This window comes from Schistocerca serialis, chromosome 8, assembly GCF_023864345.2.
Source record: "Schistocerca serialis cubense isolate TAMUIC-IGC-003099 chromosome 8, iqSchSeri2.2, whole genome shotgun sequence".
Classification (NCBI taxonomy): Eukaryota; Metazoa; Arthropoda; class Insecta; order Orthoptera; family Acrididae; genus Schistocerca; species Schistocerca serialis.
Genome location: NC_064645.1, coordinates 242,356,555 through 242,376,387, shown reverse-complemented (window position 1 = coordinate 242,376,387; position 19,833 = coordinate 242,356,555). Strand labels below are relative to the sequence as shown.

The window sequence follows — 19,833 nt, the reverse complement described above, 5'->3', positions numbered from 1 at the left end:
ATGGATGTGTGTGTTTGTCCTTAGGAAAATTGAGGTTAAGTAGTGTGTAAGCTTAGGGACTGATGACCTTACCAGTTAAGTCCCATAAGATTTAGCACACATTTGAACCACTAGCACTAAAGCCAGTGGCATCACACTGGAAGCGTTTGTCCGTCCACGGTAGCCGTCCACAGTCGACTGTGGTTGCCAACACCCCAGTGTGTCAAGTAATATCGAGTGTGTGAAATTGCTTTTTGTTTCAAGTATACTTTGGCATCAGAGTGAAAAGTAAAGTGAGTATCCTACGTTTTATCATGCCACCGTCCAGTCACAAGGGGGCACAGCTACATTATCTGCGACGAGTTTGTTGAAATTCTTTCATTTCGTTAATACGAACTAGTTTCTTCTATTTTCTATTGAAAATCGTGTGACTATCATATTTAAAAATTAAAAACTTCGCTAACTTGGATAATAGCAGATTTACACATTTTCAAAAGGTTCCTTCGTTTTGTTTTACAGAACAAATACATTCTTTAGGTAGTTCAGTAATATACTTTTTTCCTGTAGTGCTGTACCTTGAACAAGTACGTTACATTTTTAGGCATTAACATGAAAACATAAAGAAGTTATGATTAAAAAAACAGTACTTTTCAGTTTTTCCTGTACCGCGAAGACAAAAATTAGACTAACTGAACTGCACATAGAGGCATTTAAGCAGTCTTTCTTCTAATGTCAGCACACGAATGGAACGAGAAGGTTGCTCAAAACAAATAAAACAATTTTCGTCAGTCACTTATTTCTTTTGTCATTGCGCGTTTCGATGTTTCACAACGTCATCTTCAGGTGTTGTTAATGAGTAAAATTGTTTTATTTATTTATTTTTAGAAAAGGCACTGACAGTACATTGTACTTACAAGGGCGATAGAGTCGTAAAACGTCTGCATACTGCTGCCTGTTGTATATCATTGTAATGCCTGGGACAGATTTAAAAGGGCTCTTTAAGGACGACGTGACCCATCAACCACTCTGAGGAATCTACTTCGAATCGCCGTTGAAGAGTGGGCCAGTCTGGACCAACAGTACCTTGTTGAACTTGGTGATAGTATGCTACGGTGAATACAGGCATGCATCAATGCAACAGGACGAGCTACTGGGTATTAGAGGTACCGGTGTGCACAGCAATCTGGACCAGCACCGCCAAAGGTCTCGCTCTATGGTGGTACAACATGCAATCTGTGGTTATCATGAGCAATAAAAAGGGCGGAAATGATGTACATCCAGTTTTCTGTGCAGAACTCACGGAATCGAGGTGAATCAATTTTTTTTTTTTTTGATGTGTGTATATCTAAAATGACAATTCCTCGCTTGGAGTTTCTTACAGCCTCAAGATAATGGATACACAACCTATGTGGTGTTTTCTGCGCAGGGGACAACCACTGTAGAAGATTGCAGGCTGGGGAACATTAATTAGAACTTATGCATTCCGCTTGGGGCGGTGGAAGCAAATAGGCACCTCGCGTATATTACAGTCTTGTTACAAATCAATGACACTTCATCTGTGGTAACACAGAGGAGATATAAAGGAGAGAAATATTTGTGAGACAAAGGGTTCATACGCACGTGTGTTATGTTTACATTGTCACTTCAAAGAAGTTGTACATGAAACAGATATGCTTGCTTACAAAGATAAAAGAATAAATAGTTATATACATAAATATGTGTATCGTAATGCGTTGATGTGTTCTTTGAGTCTAGTGTGTAAGTTACGGCCTAACTACTGACTACTTCATAACTTAAAAAGCAGTCACGATAAATTTTCATCCTGTAGCATATAAGAAATCATGTGTAGTAAATGCGCAGTCCAGTACATAGGTCGAACAGGTCATAGCTTCTGCGCTAGATTCAAAGAACACATCATTGCCTTCCGATAAAATACACCACACAAATGTTCAATAGCCTTTACATATAAAAGATACGGAACACATATTTGACAACATAGAAAGCGACCTTATGATACTGCACACACCGAACAAAGGACACAGCACATCTTTGTATGAAAAACTAGAAATCTATATCCGCATAAAGAAACTTGGGGAACTTCTACTCAATAACAATAGTGAAACAGGCTCAACTGCCATTTTCAAAAGCTTTGATAAAGTACTTAAAGCATTCTCATAATTTACAGTTTCAATGGACAACAATCAATGTAACCATTCCCAGTCATCACCCATTAAGTTCAACATATAATATACGAGTATACGAGGGTTGTCCAGAAAGTAAGTTCCGATCGGTAGCGAAATGAACACCACGGTGAAAAGAAAAACCCGATGAAGCTTTGCACAGAAGTGTTGGGTAGTGTCTCTAGTACGACCGTCGATCGCATCAAGACGCACTTTTCAGTTGTGAGCGCACTGTGAGCGAGTGAAGGTGCCTAGAACAACGATGTCTCCCGCCAAGTAGGAGGGTCCACTGAGAGGCTTCGCCTTACTGAATGCAGCCCACCTAACACAACTGCCACGCACTTCCTTCTTCATGGCAATTCTCAGCCGCACTCTCCACGGGCAGTGAAGACGCTCCTGCAGCCTTTCCGATGGAAAGTGTTCGATCAGCGCCCTAATTGGCTCGTCCTGAGTATCATCTCTGTTCTCATTAAACGCTGGATACGAAGACAACACTTGGGTGCAGGCTATGCTCTATAGACCAGCGTGGAAAATTATTGGAAAGCACAGAGCGGCTGCCTTCTATGACGATGGTGCTGGAAATTTGGTGTAACGCTCCGATGAATGTCGGAGCGGCGACTATGTAGAGAAGTATCTGGAAAGTGTAGGTAACTCTTGCAAATAAAATGTTTCTGATTTTCACTGTGGGTTCCATTTAGCAATCGATCGGAACCTACTTTCTGGACAACCCTCGTATTTTGATCAGCTGTAATCTTTATACGAAATTAATATAGTAACTGAACTGTGCACATGCCCATATACTGGTGCAGCTGATTGATATTTCTGAAATGAAAGAAAAACCTATTTATGTTTATAACCCTTTAAGCTTTTATCTCTGCATCCAATGTAAGAAAGCATACCAGTCAAATGTACAGCTCTGAAGTGATAATGTAAACATAACGTACGGTAGAGACAACGTACAACAGGCAAGCTGAGTTTTTAGGACTCTACCGCCACTGTAAGTACAGCTCACTGTCAGAAATTTGTGTGTTTTAACATTAAAAGTTCCTTTTCTAAAAAACAATTTCTATTGTTAACAAATGACACAACATAACTTACATTGCCACTGGTCTGCTATTGTGGAAAGGCGTCTGTACCCTTCCCCAACACTAGCTATGAAAATAAACAGCTCTGCAACTGAACGTGATGCTGTCAACCATTGAAACCCATAATGGCAATATAAGTGAGCGACTGACGCAGAAAACTGTTTTATTTGTATTTATCAACAAGCATAGCTCACATAATGCCTTCCTTTATGGACGAAATATTCAAGAAAGCTTAATGCAAAGTATGATGGGAAGTACGCCCTGCTATTCAGTTCATAGTTTTATGTGGAGTGTAAATATAGCTGTAGATGTAGGTAACAATAAATGAAGACAAATAAGTGCACATAATGTTTGGACTGATAAATCAAAAGACGAACTAGCACGCTATTGGTACTCAGTTGAAGAGTTATTTTGAGATGCAAATTCTTCGCATCTTAGCATAAAAAGTTTTCTTGGAATCCGTGAGTAAGCCAGCCCCAAAGTAGCAGCAAGTAGTGAGACAGAAGCATGTAATTGCAGGGTGATTCAGACACGAAACCTTCTCATTCGGTGTGACCTAATAACGCTGCGCTGGCACAGTGCGACAGACTTCTATCTGCAGGCGGCGAGGAAGCAGTAACTGGCTGCTGTCCAATGACGTGGGCCCACACACGCTACGGCCCACATGTCACTGGCGATAACACGGCGCATAGTTTTCGGAACGGCAGTCTCTTCCAGCAGGGGACAACTTTCCGGGACCGGTGCTCCGGATATCTGCGATCACTGCGCGCTACCGAGACGGTGACGCAACTGCCCGAGCTGGCAGTGGGCGAACAGGTGTCTGCAACAGGGCGCAAGCTGCTCACGAGTTATCGCACAGTCAGCAACAAACGCTAATCTGCTAGGCGTCAGCCCAGCTCAACTGTTCCGTTATGACTCACAGTCTGCCACAATTCCTTTCTACCCAGGGGCGCTAACAATCCACCGCCCTACACACAGCTGAAGAGATATGGAATCGACGGGAGGCAACGTGGAGGATTCAGCGGGTATTTCGAGGACTTCCCAATCAGGAAGCTCCGGGGAGATGCAGATTATCTCCTTCCCACAATGTCATTCTTTCATTCACCTATCATGTACCATAAATCCTGTCGAGAAGAAAAGCCTACATTGACACACTGACGTGGAACGAATGAAGGTATAGACACCGCAGGTTATTTCTGCAAAGGAAATTAACCATAAATAATAACTACTGCTTGTCTATTCACAATGACAATGGTGCGCGTTGCTTGTGGAGCACTTCTATACAACATGATTCCTTGATAATGTTACAGACTGTCCGGGATAACACAGAAGAATAAGTACACTACTGGTCATTAAAATTGCTACACCAAGAAGAAATGCAGATGATAAACGGGTATTCATTGGACAAATATATTATACTATAACGGACATGTGATTACATTTTCAAGTAATTTGGGTGCTTAGATCCTAGAAATCAGTACCCAGAACAACCACCTCTGCCGGTAATAATGGCCTTGATACTCCTGGGCATTGAGTCAAACAAAGCTTGGATGGCGTGTACAGGTACAGCTGCCCATGCAGCTTCGACACGATACCACAGTTCATCAAGAGTAGTGATTGGCGTATTGTGACGACCCAGTTGCTCGGCCACCATTGACCAGATGTTTCCAATTGGTGAGCGATGTGGAGAATGTGCTGACCAGCTCAGCAGTCGAACATTTCCTGTATCCAGAAAGGCTCGCACAGGACCTGCAACATGCGGTCGTGCATTATCCTGCTGAAATGTGGGGTTTCACAGGGATCGATTGAAGGGTAGAGCCACGGATCGTAACACATCTGAAATGTAACGTCCACTGTTCAAAGTGCCATCCATATGAACAAGAGTTGTCCGAGACGTGTAACCAATGGCACCCCATACCATCACGCTGGGTGATACGCCAGCATGGCGATGACGAATACACGCTTCCAATGTGCGTTCACCGCGATGTCGCCAAACACGGATGCGACCATCATGATGCTGTAAACAGAACCTGGATTCGTCCGAAAAAATGACGTTTTGCCATTCGTGCACCCAGGTTCGTCGTTGAGTACACCATAGCAGGCGCTCCTGTCTGTGATGCAGCGTCAAGGGTAACCGCAGCCACGGTCTCCGAGCTGATAGTCCATGCTGGTGCAAACGTCGTCGAACTGTTCTTGCAGATGGTTGTTGTCTTGCAAACGTCCCCATCTGTTGACTCTGGGATCGTGACGTGGCTACAAGATTCGTTACAGCCATGCGGAAAAGATGCTTGTCGTCTCGACTGCTAGTGCTACGAGGCCGTTGGGATCCAGCACGGCGTTCCTTATTACCCTCTTGAACCCATCGATTCCATATTCTGCTAACAGTCATTGGATCTCGACCAACGCGAGCAGCAATGTCCCGATCTGATAAACCACAGTAGTGATAGGCAACAATCCGACTTTTATCAAAGACGGAAACGTGATGGTACGCATTTCTCCTCCTTACAAGAGGCATCACAACAACGCTTCACCAGGCAACGCCGGTCAATTGCTGTTTGTGTATAAGAAATCGGTTGGAAACTTTTCTCATGTCAGCACGTTGTAGGTGTCGCCAACGGCGCCAACCTTGTGTGAATGCTCTGAAAAGCTAATCATTTGCATATCACAGCCTCTTCTTCCTGTCGGTTAAATTTCGCGTCTGTAGTACGTCAATTTCATGGTCTAGCAGTTTTATGGCCAGTAGTGTATATCAATTTGAGGTTAGGAGGTCCTGGTCGGGAAACGGCCGACTGAAAAGTTTCACTGTCGGAAACAAATGTCAACACCAAGAAGCTGTTGTGCGACACAACGAAAGTTGCTAGGCATTTTTCTACATCTGAATGATGATGTCTATCCCGATTTCGTGACAGCATCGAACGGGTGGCTTTAACAGCACCACTATGAAGATGCAAATCAGGTTGCTTTACACTGTATGGTCATGAGAGTTAATTGCCTTTCAGACTGGACGCGCCGAGTTGATGTTAGTCAAGAATCCCGTTAAGGTGGTGACTCGCCATTATCAGCACGTCACTGAGTTCGAACGAGGTGGTGTAATTGGGCTATGAGAAGCTGGATGTTGCTTCTGCGATACTGCAGAAAGACTCGGAAGGAATGTAGCGACTGTACATGATTGCTGGCAGCGGCGGTCACGAGATTGTACGATCGCAAAAAGACCGAGCTTTGGGCGGCCACGCGGCTCTACAGAGAGGGAAGACCATCGTGTTCACCGTAAGGCTATCTTGCATTGTACTGCATCTGCAGCAGCAATTTGAGCAGAGTTGGCACGTTACCACACAGCAGGTAAGAACAATCTGGTTACTTAAAGGACAGCTCCGAGCCAGATGTCCTGTAGCGTGTATTCCACTGATCACGAACCACGACCATTTGCGGCTTCAATGGGTTTAAGCGAGAGTCCATTAGAGGGTATAATGGAGGTCTGTCGTTTTCCGGTGAGAGCTGGTTCTACCTCTGTGCCAGTGATGGTCATGTGTTGGTTTGAATGAACCCAGCTGAGGACCAGCATGCATCCTGTCTGAGCGCTAGACTCACTGAGTTATGGTCCAGGATGCGATTTCGTGTGACAGGAGGAGCACTCTAGTGGTTGTCCCACACTTTCTGACTGCAGAATTGCTCCTCAGTCTGGTGATTCGACCTGTTCTGCTGATATTCATGAACAGCATTGTATGGGGTATATTCCAGCATGATAACGCTCGTCCACATACCGCTGTTGTGAGCCATCATGCTCTACAGAGTTCGATATGTTGCGTTCAACTGCTCTATCACCGCATCTGTCTCCAGCCGAGCTCATTTGGGACATCTCCAATGCCATCCACAAACAGCGTTAGCCGTCCCTGTACTGACTGACCAAGTGCGACATACATGGATCTCCATCCCACAAACTGACGTTCAAAAAATTTGTTACTCTACATTAATTATTTTTTAGTGTTAAGATTTTTTCCGTCAGTGTACAAACGGAAATGGTTCTGACATCTATGACAGTGGACATCTTCTACAGCAACCTCTTTGCTTCCCATATTTCGGGAGGTGGTAGTATGGACCAAAACAAGAAGAAATTGTCTAGAAACATGGTCTCTAAAGTTCATTCCTTAAGAGCTTTCAGCACTAGTTCAATACAAGAGATATAATTCGCGGTAGCAAAGATGAAAAAGTGCTCGTAACTCATAAGGAATGCACCCTACAACCCGCGTTTAGCGCACTTTTTTTGTTTCTATCCATACTATCATCTCTCAAAACATAGAGATCAAAGAGCATGCAGCGGTAGAGGTTCACTGCCACAGGTGTCAGAACGATTTTCGCTTATAACTTTCCGAGTCATTCGTTCCTGGACCAGGGTCTGTCCGTTCAGATTGATATATTTACCCCCTCCATTATACCTGGAAGTTTGTAACATTATCACGGAATCAACCTGTATTCGTATTTGTCTTAGGAGGGAAGCTATGGATGTTTAGGAATTTCAAACAGACACACACACACACACACACACACACACACACACACACAGGGCCTCATTCAGTGTGAAACCATTGATATCTACTTTTGGGATGCGCAAGTCATGTTTATTTATTTGGAAATACATAATATGAGTCATTGTAAGATTAAGAGTTAAGCTGTTTTCTGGGTCTGTTCCGTTATTCTCTTGGGTGTATTTGGGCCCTTTATTAGTTTAGCTGTACCATCAGCATTCATAGCAGTTTTTGAAGCATTTTCCAATGTCTCCCAAGTAAAAAATTTTTGTTGGGCAAGATTAGGAGGGGGCCAAGCATTGAACCTCATGATACACGATATTTAATATTTAGTCTCATTCCAGTAGTATTATTTACTGGTTGACGATTACGGAAGTATATAAAAAAAACGTAAATTAGTTACAAACTACGGCGTGCACTCACTTTATTCAACATGTAAATGTCACTACAGTTATTTAGATTACATAACTGCATTGGATCATACCCACAAGTGAATCATATTTCTGACACTCTCATATCTCTAAACGAGACACCTTTCTGGAACCTGTCTGCTACAGTAAAATTCCAACGTGGTTTTAGTCAACCCCCCACGTATCTTGCAACTGATCCCATTTCTACAGCTTAGCGCATGTGATCGTTCCAATTTAAGTCGGAACTGAGCAGAAGTCGGAGAAAGCTATATTCACCACCTTCTGCAACCCATGTAGAAACAGAACGACCTGAGTTAGTGAAACAGGAACGTGCTTTGACCATTCGGTGGAAATGCACTCATTGTGGTGTGCCTCCAAACCAGATACAGATACTACAATCTGAATTTAGGTTATGACATCTTAGATATGCCTGCCAACATTAACGATGATATGGCGCGGAGGAAAAGCGAACTTATGCATTTCCCGCTGAAGTTTCGGAACATCGATGCTGTCTCGATGACCTTCTGAATGGCTGTTTTCAGCTCAACAGTGGCTTTGGGATTATTGCAGTACACCTTTTCTTTAATACAGCCCTACAAAAAGGAGTTGCATGTGGTCATATCCGGGGAATATAGCGGCCAATCGAGGCCCTTGCCAGTGGCCTCTGGGTATCCCAGAGCCGTAATGCGGTCCCTAAGTGCTTCTCCAGGATATTTTTCTACATTTAGAGCTCGTTGCTATTCATTACGCCAACTAGAAATCTTGTCTACCTCATCTTGTCTGCTCCTAAGGTTACTCAACTTCGACACCCTCCAGTATTCCAGAGGATCATCACAAACAACCGCAGACTGTTGCCCGCCCCGTGCCATATCATTTATGTCCGCGGGCTATTCAGAAAGTCAGGAACGGTCGATCGCGAAATGGAAACCACAGTGAAACCCCGATGAAGCTTCGCACAGATGTGTTGGGCACAGTTTCCAATTTTCCCACGGGTAGGTCGCGTTGATATTCTCAGTTCTGAGTGCCCAGTGATCATGTAAAGATACCTACAAAATAGTGGCTCCCGCCACGTATGGGCCATGTCGGGAGATTAGGCAGATTTCACACAACGACACATAACGTAACTGTCACACATTTCCGTCTTCGTGACAGTTCTTGCCGCACACTGCAGTGGTAATGAAGACGTTTCTGCAGCGTTTTGTGTTTGACTATCCACTATATTGCTCAGACGTGTTCCCTCTGGTTTTCATCGCTGTTCAAATGAACGTTGCCTATGAAGACAACATTTTGGCACAGGCAGCGAGCTGCAGTCCAGAGTAGAAAATCGTCGGAAAGCACAGGCGGCTGCCTTATATGACGCTATATCAGATGTTTTAGTCGGAGCGGCGACTATGTAGAGAAGTAGCTGGAAGGTGTAGCAAACTGTTGCAAATGAAACAGTTGTGTAAAAGGTGTAGCTAACTGTTGCAAATAAAACAGTTTTGATTTTCACTGTGATTTCCATTTCGCGACCGAACGTTTCTTTCTTTCCCAACATCCTCGTATACAGAAAATAATAGCGGTCCTACCACATTTCCCTGGTGCTCTTCTAACGATAATCTTGTCACTCACTGACGAACATTCGTTGTCGCGCGAAACGTGCTGGATCCTATTACTTAAAAAGCCTTCGAGCCTCTCATATACTGTATCTTCGTTGGCAGTCTGTAATGGAGCACCGTGTCAAATGATTTTTGGAAATCTAGAAATATGGAATTTGCCTCTTGTCCTTCATCCATCGTTCGCATTATAACATGTGAGAAGGGCAACGTGAGCAACACTGGAGTAAGATCTGTTGTGCTGGTTTTTAAACCTGAAATCGACTTTCATTTATGAAACCTACTTCCTACAGCTTCTCTCATGATTAGACGAATCTTATTTCACAAACATTATCAGTAATATAGTAGGTATTGTTTCAATGTGATGGTGTTTACGTTGTGCACAGTGGCCAAATTATTAATGGAATGTTGCATAACGTGGAAAGACACTTATTGTGCTGGCGTGAGGTAGCGTTCGTAGGTTTTTATTTCGGAGCACAAATCGATACTGATGCAGGTTAGTTTCACTATGCTTCCTCCAGATCAAGAAAATGCCTAGATACTTCCCTGTAAAAGCTACGACCTGTTCCTTCAACCATTCCGGTATCAGCTGAAATAACTACTCATCTCTATCGAACTCATCTCCCAATCTTCATCCATAGTTCTCACAAGTGCAACAGGAACACGGGTTAGATGAGCGTCTGGTTCACCGCCGTGTCACACGGGCTGGTCTGTTATGCGTCAGTCTTAGCGAGGAGGTAATTTGCCTAACTACAAGCAAAGCGATGCAAACGGCGGAACGGTTCTCTCGTAACGACCCCGCACATGCTTCGCATTATCCTCAACAGCGTCTGTAATTAGCTGCTTACAGTCGAAAAGTGGGCCAGGGAAGAATATTTCTGCTGCTCTTCGGAGACGGTCACTACATCTACATTCACTCTCCGAAAAGGTGTGAAGTGCGTAGGAAGGGGTACTTCTCATTGTAACACGATTAGTGTTCCTTCCCGTTCCATTCACGTACTGAATGCTGGCAGACTGACTGTCTAAACGTCTCCGATCGCGCTGTAATTACCCTAATTTCCTTTTCGTCGTCTCTTCCGGAGCGAGACGCAGAATTCTGTAGTGTATTTCTAGATTCCTCAATGACGCTTCTTGAAGATTTGTACGCAGCCTTTCACAGGATAGTTTGCGTCCATCTTCCTGCGTCTGGTGATCCGTTCTTTCAGCATCTCTGGGATACCCGTCCACGTCACACTAACGTGTGACCATTCGAGCTACCGTTCTATGTACACGTTCAATATCTCCTGCTAGCCTTATCTGGTATAGGTGCCACATACTCAAGCAATATTCTATGTTGGGCTGCACGAATGTTTTATAACAAGTAGTCTTCTTTGCGGACTGATTGCATTTTCCTGAGACTTTACCAATTGCGAAATTGCCACCTGCTTTACACACGATTGAGCCTATGTTCATCTCATATCCCAGCAAACTGTTAGACACAGGTATTTGTAGGAAGTGACCCACTGAACTTTTGACTCACTCATATTTTAGTTCTAGAATACAGAGAACAATTTTACATTCGGATTTAAAGCAAATTAAGGATCTTTCCACCACAATGAAATCTTATGAAGTCCCACTGAATATTTGGGCAGCTATTTCCTGACAATACTTCATTATAGGTAACCCAAAAACCTGCGAAAAGTTTGAAGTTACTATTAACATTGTCTTCAAGCAAATTAATATACGGAATGAACAAGCAGTATGCCAACACACTTCACTGAGGCGCATCTGAAGTTAGTTATACATTTCTCGGTTATTCTCCACCCAAGCCATTATACACTACTGGCCATTAAAATAGTTCAAATGTCTCTGAGAACTATGGGACTTTATTTCTGAGGTCATCAGTCCCCTAGAACTTATAACTACTTAAACCTAACTAACCTAATGACATCACACACATCCATGCCCGAGGCAGGATTCGAACCTGCGACCGTAGCCGTCGCGCGGATCCAGACTGTAGCGCCTTGGCCATTAAAATTGCTACACCAAGAAGAAATGCAAATAATAAACGGGTATTCATTGGACAAATATATTATACTAGACCTGACATGTGATTACTTTCCACGCAATTTGGGTGCATAGATCCTGATAAATCAGTATTATCCAGAACAACCACCTCTGGCCGTAATAACGGCCTTGATACGCCTGGGCATTGAGTCAAACAGAACTTAGATGGCGTTTACAGGTACAGTTGCCCATGCAGCCACAACACGATACCACAGTTCATCAAGAGTAGCGACTGGCGTATTGTGACGAGCCAGTTGCTCGGCCACCACTGACCAGACGTTTTCAATTGGTGAGAGATCTGGAGAATGTGCTGGCCAGAACAGCAGTCGAACATTTTCTGTATCCAGAAAGGCCCTTACAGGGCATGCAATATGCGGTCGTGCATTATCCTGCTGAAATGGTTCAAATGGCTCTGAGCACTATGGGACTTAATTTCTGAGGTCATCAGTCCCCTAGAACGTAGAACTACTTAAACCTAATTAACCTAAGGACATCACACACATCCATACCCGAGGCAGGATTCGAACCTGCGATCGTAGCTGTCCCGCGGTTCCAGACTGTAGCGCCTAGAACCACACGGCCACAGTGGCCGGCCCTGCTGAAATGTAGGGTTTCGCAGGGATCGAATGAAGTGTAGAGCTACGAGTCGTAACACATCTGAAATGTTACGTCCACTGTTCAGAGTGACGTCAATGCTAACAGGAGGAGATCGAGACGAGTAACCAATGGCACCCCAGGCCATCACGCCGGGTGATACGCCAGTATGGCGATGACGAATACACGCTTCCGATGTGCGTTCACCGCGACGTTACCAAACACGGATGCGACCGTCATGATGCTCTAAACAGAACCTGGATTCATTCGAAAAAATTACGTTTTGCGATTCGTGCACCCAGGTTCGTCGTTGGGTACACCATCGCAGGCGCTCCTGTCTGTGATGCAGCGTCAAGGATAACCGCAGCCATGGTCTCCGAGCAGACAGTCCATGCTGCTGCAAACGTCGTCGAACTGTTCGTGCAGATGGTTGTTGTCTTGCAAACGTCCCCATCTGTTGACTCAGGGATCGTTACGTGGCTGCACGATCCGTTACAGTCATGCGTATAAGATGCCTCTCATCTCGACTGCTAGTGATACGAGGCTGTTGGGATCCAGCACGGCGTTCCGTATTACACTCCTGAACCCACCGATTCCATGTTCTGCTAACAGTCATTGGATCTCGACCAACGCGAGCAGCAATGTCGCGATCTGATAAACCACAATAGTGATAGGCAACAATCCGACTTTTATCAAAGACGGAAACGAGATGGTAAGCATTTCTCCTCCTTACAAGAGGCATCACAACAACGCTTCACCAGGCAACGCCGGTCAATTGCTCTCGGTTAAATTTCGCATCTGTAGCACGTCATCTTCGTGGTGCACCAATTTTAATGGCCAGTACTGTATTGTGTCCTCCCTAATAAGAAATTCCCCATTTAGGGACAAATTTCACTCGACGCTCCAAACGATCACATTTTAGGTGTAGGAGGAGATGTCGTGCTGAGTCAAATGCCTTTCAGAAGTCAAGAAGCCTATCTGATCGTCTTGATCCGTGGTGTCCAGGATGTCATGTGAAAAAAGTACGAATTGGGTTTCACATGAATCCATTGTGGTTGGCCTTGAGGAGGTCCCACCGTTCTGAATCCCTAAGATTACGCATGTACATCTACATCAGCATCTATGTCCAAGAAAACAACCTTGGGCACTGTCGCTTCCTCCCTTTCCTGTTGGAGTAGCGAATTGTCCATGAGAAAAACAATGTGTGAGCTAGAATCTCTCCGATTTTACCTTTATTGTCTTTTCGCGAGATCTACTCACGAGGATGAAATATGCTGCTTGATTCATCTAGGAACTTACGCTCTCGGAATTTTAACAGGAAACCACATCGTGGAGCAGAACGCTTCCATTACAGCGTCTTCCACGAGGGCTGGTTGAGCATCTCCGTGATTCTTTCGCACTTACCGAATGAACCTATAATGTAATGCTGCTCTTCTTTGGCTCTTTTCTACTTCCTATCTTAACCCTATCTTGTAAAGATCCCAGACTGACGAGCAATGTGCAAGTATTTTTTTAGACGATGTTTTTTGTAAGCTACCTCCTTCGTGGGTGGACAGCACTTCGAGGCATCTGCCTTACCTGCGATTATTTTTGTGTGATCGTCCCGTTTTAAATCGTTCTGTACATATACTCACAGATAGTTAATGGATGTAAATTGCGTCTCCTGAATGTTCTATAATAGTGTGGTCACAAAAAAAACGTATATTTAGGCGTATTCACGGCCAGTACGTTACACTTGCTTAGATTGATGGTCAACTGCCAATCCATGCCCCAAGCGTTGATCCTTTTCAAGTCTTCCTGCATTTCGCCACAATTTTCTAGCAATCCGACTTCTGTGAATGCATCATCCGTGGAATCTTCCTGGAACTTTGGACGTTTTCCACTACGTTATTTACATGCAGGGTGAACCTCCTAAAAGTCGTCAGGCGTGTTCTGCCAAATTTTTTGTGAGATATTTGCAATTAAGTTCTTGCAATGTGTAATTGTAATCATCCCAAATAAATACAGCCCACCGTGTCTTTCGTGAGACGTCCATTGTCGACGGAGAGCGTCGGTTTGTTTCCCGTTACAAACAATTTGGTTTTTAAAACAGAATTTTACGAGCTCATTGATAGAGTTGGTTAGTGCGATACACGATTTGTCGATATCTATTAACAGGGACTGTAAAAGAAGAAGAACAGCCGCTATTCGAGCAGCGACAACACCAGCCTGGCCCACGGGGACTGCTACCGCCCTGCAGCAGCGCTATTCAGTTCGCTGCTGGAGTACTCATTATCCTTAGTGTTTTACTGTCCCTGTCAATTCATAACGACAAAACGAATATCGCACTAGACTAACTGGGACCGTTCTATAGAAATGGTACGTGAAATACCGCTTTAAAAACGATACTGTTTGTTTCGGGAAACAAACCGACACTTTACTTCTACACTGGGCGTCGCTTGAAAAGATCTGATGAGCAGCATTTTCTTGGGCTGACCCAGCTAAACATAGCAAAATCAACGTTGCAAATATCAGCCGAAACATCAGAGAAAATGTGACTGACGATTCTTAAGGGGGCCCCTGTTATATTGTAAGAAGATGCTCGAAATTCTGAGAAAAATAGGGGTTAGTTCTAGGGAAAGATAGCTAATACACACTATGTACAAGAAGCAAGAGGGAACAATAAGACTGGAAGACGGAGAACGAAGCGCTCGGATTAAAAAGGGGGTAAGCCAAGAAAGCAGTCTTTCACCTCCAATCTGTACATCGAAGAAGCTCCGCGGCTTGTGACAAGTATCTAGCGAGCTCTCGTCCACTCTTGCTCGGGACGTCAACTGGGAATGTAGCATAGCCTTCAGCGATAGAAAGTAACCTCTAACAAGGTGCTCAGTCAAGTATGGCATAAGTAATGCCTCTCTAGATATGTTTGTAATTATATGTATGCAGCATATGAAGCCTGTAATACAAGTTAAGTACAGTACATATTATTTTTTAGTAACTACTGCTAATTATTTCGGTCATTGCAGATACAGACTATACAGCCAGCTCCTTACCGACTTCACTGCAAAACTTGCAATATATGTTTCTACTTAGCATTGGCCACCTGTCGTCATAACAACTGACGACGAGAATCATAACAAATTACAGGATCTGTTGAAAGGAATGAGGAGTCTACTGGGTACAGAATATGGACTGAGAATAAATCGAAGAAAGACGAAAGTATTGAGGGGCAGCAGAAATGAGAACGGCGATAACATCAAATATGGGGATCACGACGTACAAGTAATTCTGCTACGTGGGGAGCAAAGTAATCCATGTCAGACAGAGTAAGGAGGACACAAAAACTACGCTAGCACTGTCAAAAAGGGCATTTATGGCCAATAGATGTGTACTAGCTTGCAACATAGGCCTTAATGTGAGACAGAAATGTCTAAGAATGTATACTTATAGCACAGCATTGTTTGGTAGTGACACATGGATTGCGGGAAAAACGGAACAGATGAGAATCGAAGCATTTGGGATGTGGTACTACAGACCAATGTTGAAAATTGGGTCGACTGGTAAGGTAACAAATGAGGAGGTTCTGCACAGAATCGGTGAGGAAAAGGATATATGGGAAACACTGACAAGAAGGGACAGGATGATTGGACATTTTTTAACGTACCAGGGGATCACTTCCATGGTACAAGAGGGAGCTCTAGAGGCTGACGGCTATAGAGGAAGAGAGAGGTTGGAATAAATCCAGAAAATAATTGAGAACGTAGGTTGCAAGTGGTGCTCTGAGATGGAGAGTTTAGAACAGGAGCGGAATTTCTGATGAGTCACATCAGTCCACTCAGAAGTTACTTTTACTTACGAAGATTTTACAGGAGATTGATGTTAATGGCATTGGACAGTACTTTTGGGAATCTGTCCTCCATCTTGTAGAAGGGTGTAAGCTGTGTTTTCTTCAGTCGGCCACGGTGGCCGAGCGGTTCTAGGCGCTTCAGTCCGAAACCGCGCGACTGATACGGTCGCACGTTCGAATCCTGCCTCGGGCATGGATGTGTGTGATGTCCTTAGGTTAGTTGGGTTTAAGTAGTTCTAAGTTCTAGAGCACTGATGACCTCAGATGTTAAGTCCCATAGAGCTCAGAGCCATTTGAACAATTTGTGCTTTCTTCCAGCTATACTATTAAATATGTAAATGAGGTAGGCCGTCCAAGAACGTACTGTAGAGAGGGCATCTATAACACTGCGTGTTTCGCAGTATCAGAGTAAACGAGCGATAGACCCTAGGGAAAGGGCGGCTTGAGCCATGACAGAAGCGAGCCGCTCACAATCTGAGTGTTTACAGACATGTTTTGGCCGCCACAGAGAAGACCTCTCCGTGAAGCGGCGAGTGTCGCCGGCAAAGCCAGCCTGTACGCCGCCGTAGCCTGCTGACTGCTCGTTTTCCTGGCCGCATGCAGGCCAGGAGGATGTTTGTTCTCCGATAACGCGCACAAACCACTCTGGCTCGCTGTACGGGAAGCGGGCCACGCACAAACTGGGACACACACGAATGTGCTTACATATATATACGCACACACGCAGGCGCCCCTTTAAGTGGCTCTGGAGCTCCAATATCGAGGATGCCAGGCCACATCTGAGAACTCTAATGCATTGGATTCGCTATGCGATTCCGCTGTGTGTTGCTTTTAACATTTCGTCTTTGGTTCTTGAGGACTGAATTAACTGAGTCATCGTCTTGGAACTTAGATATATGTGAAGCAGATGCTGGTGTGACCGGTCGTGTGTCCTTAGAATCCTTTATTTATTCAAAAAAATGGCTCTGAACACTATGGGACTTAACATCTCAGGTCACCAGTCCCTTAGAACTTAGAACTACTTAAACCTAACTAACCTAAGGGCATCACACACATCCATGCCCGAGGCAGGATTCGAACCTGCGGCTGTAGGGTCGCGCGGTTCCAGACTGAAGCGCCTAGAACCTCTCGGCCAGCAGCGGCCGGCCTTATTTATTCAGAAACAGTTTGTCGATAATGGGTGCTGCAACAGTAATATGTATGTGGAGTCTTCGCACGACTGAATAGCACTACAAAAGGTTATTAAATTTCATTTAAAAAAAAAATTCTTTTTGTATGGTTTGTAAGTTGCACATTGTTTTCCAGCGTGTCTAGTTTCGATTAAAGTTGACCGTTTCCAGATATGAAAACAAAGGTATCTCCACGGCACGTTTCGAAAGTTTAAACCTCCAACATCAGATGGATTTACATTTGTTAGTATGACATATGTGTGTGTTATGTTATGATTTTGGGGAACTTGTGGCACTGTCTACTGCAGGAACAAAACACTATTTTAGAATATGATTTCGCCTTTTTTCAACTAAGAACTAAATGGATATCTAAAAGTGAAAATAAATCAAGTAAAACAGAATACCTCCTTTCACTGCCATAACACATCACGTGTAAACTGCCATACTTCGTAAACAAAGATGGCGTCTGGAAACTATTAGGTGCAAAGAACAAAGAATATACGTCATAACAAGGTTATTATTTCGGAATAAGTTTCCATTATTTTACGTTAAGTAGGAAAATATTGTACTTAACTATTAAATTTACGAATGCATTTTTATTTAATTTATTTTTTTGTCCTACCCTGGTACGAAATTACACATGCTTAAGACTTGCCAAGCGCCATCAGTTAGGTGACTTTTTGGTGTCAGTAATTACGCCACGAAGATAAGGGAAACACAACACCCAGTACCCTGGCGCAGAATATCTCCGATCCGTTCGAGAATCGAATCCGGTCTCCTTCAATTACGTATGTACTTGCGAAAGTAACCCATTCTGTTCTTACAGGAATTGCACATCGGAATACTGTGGTATGCAACTGTGCTTAAATTGGTGGGTTGTGCGGAGGGAAGGGGGGATGAAAATGGGAAAGAGGGGAGGGGAGAGAAAGTGGGGCGAATGGTATTGAGAGAGGGAAGAGAAGGCAGAGAGGGAGAGTGAAAGGGATTACACGAGCATGACTTTACTCTAGCTAAACTTGGGTAAAAGGTGTAGGTCTCCGCTAAAAGCTATGAACTATAAATTTTATTTCATGTTAAGCCATGACCGGCTTCAGGCAGGAGTCCATTGTCATATGGCGGGCATACTTTATCTAGTGTACACATCCTCGATGGTGAAAGTAGTCTTTCCAGTTAGATTCATGCATAATTATGTAGCCATGTCGCCCTGTCGTTCCTCTCAAGAATGCTTCCTTTGTGTGTGTGTGCCGCTGCTTTCCGCGTTTTCTTTACCTGTCACCTCCCAGAGGAGAAAGGAAACAAACGGTGAATGTGTCTTGTGTTAGCTCTCACGAGACAGGCCGATATATTTCCAAAATATTCTTCTCAATCTTTCCAAGTTGACTCTCGGCGCGGTGGCCGATGAGAGTAGCTATATCGACAACAGCTGGAAGACAGTGCGTGACTTTGGATCGATATTCTCTTTTCTGTACATCCATCTTCCGATAGTTCATGCTACGTAATCTCTTCAAAAATGGTTCAAATGGCTCTAAGCACTGTGGGACTTAACATCTGAGGTCATCAGTCCGCTAGACTTAGAACTACTTAAACCTAACTAACCTTAGGACATCGCACACATCCATGCCCGAGACAGGATTCGAACCTGCGACCGTAGCAGCAGCGCGGTTCCGGACTGAAGCCCCTAGGACCGCTCGGCTACAGCGGCCGGCACGTAATCTCTCATTAGGCTTGAAATTGTCAGCTGTATTTATAAGTTTTATTTTATTTGCAATAGATTTTCGAGTTACATCATGATACCACACGACTACTTGGTTTCGTGGAGGACATGAAGATGATGTAAGGTAATACCAAGCCCGCATCTCGCGGTCGTGCGGTAGCATTCTCGCTTCCCACGCCCGGGTTCCCGGGTTCGATTCCCGGCGGGGTCAGGGATTTTCTCTGCCTCGTGATGGCTGGGTGTTGTGTGCTGTCCTTAGGTTAGTTAGGTTTAAAGTTCTAAGTTCTAGGGGACTGATGACCATAGATGTTAAGTCCCATAGTGCTCAGAGCCATTTGAGGTAATACCAAAATCGATTGTAAATAAAATAAATCCTATAAATACAGTTGAAAGCGTCATTCCTACTACTTAACGATGGTATTCATCTGTTTGAGATCGCTACCGTTGGCTTTCAGTACACTGTGTTAATATAACGAGACTGTTACAGCCATTTCGTTTCCGTGTGAACGTCGCCCTGTCATTCTGATGACGTACAGGGGACGTCTACTTCCCACTGTTTAAAGCTAGTAATGGAGTTTTGGTAATATAGCTTCGTTCACGCGTAAATAGATCCCCTGAGCGGGGTGTCGTCTGCTAGCTAAGACTGACTAGGTTCGCTGCGCCGAGAAAGTTACGGGGAAACGACCGAAGCCATTCTACGTCTATGTAAACT

The 19,833-nt window shown here is 44.1% G+C and overlaps 1 protein-coding gene across 1 annotated transcript in view; it reads right to left on the bottom strand.

The window, feature by feature from the left end:
• The window catches only part of LOC126416274 (tubulointerstitial nephritis antigen-like), a 544,598-nt gene that overhangs the window by 511,041 nt on the left and 13,724 nt on the right, over positions 1 to 19,833 (bottom strand). The window lies entirely within an intron of this gene.